This window comes from Camarhynchus parvulus, chromosome 3 (genome assembly GCF_901933205.1).
Source record: "Camarhynchus parvulus chromosome 3, STF_HiC, whole genome shotgun sequence".
Taxonomy (NCBI): Eukaryota; Metazoa; Chordata; class Aves; order Passeriformes; family Thraupidae; genus Camarhynchus; species Camarhynchus parvulus.
In genome coordinates, this window is record NC_044573.1 from 72,776,375 (window position 1) to 72,778,266 (window position 1,892).

The window sequence follows — 1,892 nt, forward strand, 5'->3', positions numbered from 1 at the left end:
GCAAGAATGTGTCTGACACAGTCTGTCTGTGAACATTGTTGTGTGTAATACTTCAAAAAGTAGATGTTTTTAGGACCGCCTAGGTCTTTAAGGAATTTGGGTTACAGAACTGTGAATTTTGGGGCTAGAAACACAGAGATTCTGTTCAGCGCTTGAAGGGTCAAAGGGTGGCCTGCCTTCTCTCTCACCCTGCCCTGAGTGTCCTGGTTGCAGTGAGCTGCTCTGGCTGGAGGCACTGATGTGGGATACAAATGGGCCCCAGTGGAGAGCAGAATGAAATGGCTTTGTTAGAGCCCTGCAACATTTCATGCTGGTTCTGATTTTGGGTCCTCTCCTTGTGCAGAATGTCACCATCCCCAAAATGGTGATAAACGTTTCAAATCTTCCACAGGGCTTCCTCCACCTCCTCATCTTCTGCCCTCAGGAGTTTGAGAGCAGAGAGGACTGTAGGAGGGCAGCCCCAAGCCTTCCCTAAAACCTGCTTTCCAAGATGAATTGGAGATTGTAGCCCCAAGGAAGGAGAACAGAGCAGGCCTGTCCTCACCATTCTGCTGTGCAACATCAATTACTCTGGGGTGCTATGGCTTGTGTGGGAGGAGATGGAGCATCGCAGAAGTAGAGGAAAATTATTCCCCTCACAAAACAGGGAAATCAGGAGCTCCTGTCTGTCTGGGTGGGTCTTGCTGCAGCTTTGCAATTATTTACTTTTGTAAAGGTTTTGAACTGCAAGAAACTTATTTTTTGTTCTGTAAACTGGCCACTGTATTTTTAGCGTGCTTACACTGGAACCATGGGGGGCTATGTTTACAGAAAAAAACCTAAACATTTGGAGGAATCTTGGAAATCAGAAAGTTTTGAATCCAGGCAAAAGGATTGAAGGGTTGAATTTAGAAGATTTGTTTCCATAGTTAAATACAGCTGAAAAGTGCTTTTTAACTTCATGCCAACTTTGCCAGTCCTTAAACTGGCTAGACTTGTGTAAGATCAGAGTTGGCCGGTTTGCATTGCAGGGCCTTACCAGCTGTGACTTCACTTCCTTAGGGGCTACCAAGACTTTTGCTTCCCCCTTTCTAGTCAGTGATAATATCTGAAGTTAAAACAGCAGGGAGGGAATAAAATGAAGTGCTAAGGGAAGTGAGAAATTCCTGTGTGAAAATCCTTGCAAGTGCAACACTTGTCTGATCCTCAGTGTGCACTTCAGAGAAATTTTTTTTGTACCAAGAGAGAATTATTTACAGGAGGGCTGGTCTGCCTCCTGCTTTGGCACAGGTTGGCCTGGGTTTTCCTGAGTCACATTTCTGTTCACTGTGCTTCCTGACTTTCTTCTTCATCCATGCTGGAGCAATTATCACATTTGTTCTTGTTCACAAGTGAGATGCAAAGAATGTGGCTGGCAGAAAAATTTGACCCCTTCTTTGTTCTGGAAAAATGAGCTGGAGGGTGTAAATGCACTGAATGTCAAAGAAGGCAAACTTTGAGAGAAGGAGGACTTTTCACAATTCTCACTTTGTCAGGTTGTATTAGAGCCTATAAAGGAAGCTATAGCAAATCTAAAAGGCTGTGTAATCTTGTAATTGAAATAGAGAACAGGAGAAAAAAGAGGGCCACTCTACAGGGGTGCTGAGAAGAAAAACAATGTCAGGCATTTCATAAATGCCTTATCTGAGTCTTCATCAGGACTAGTGTGTATGTTGATGAAAATGAGTAGTGGAATGAAGGTGCAGGGTGAAATTCACTCCATTTGAGAGCTGCAAAACAAAAAAAACCCCAAGCTTTTAAATATGCAAGAGGTGAGGTAGAGACTCAAAACCAAATAGTTACTTAACATTCTGGGGCAGTGTTTAGGTCTTAAAATTGCAAGCCTGATGGACAGAATTTTTAATAAGTTTGTC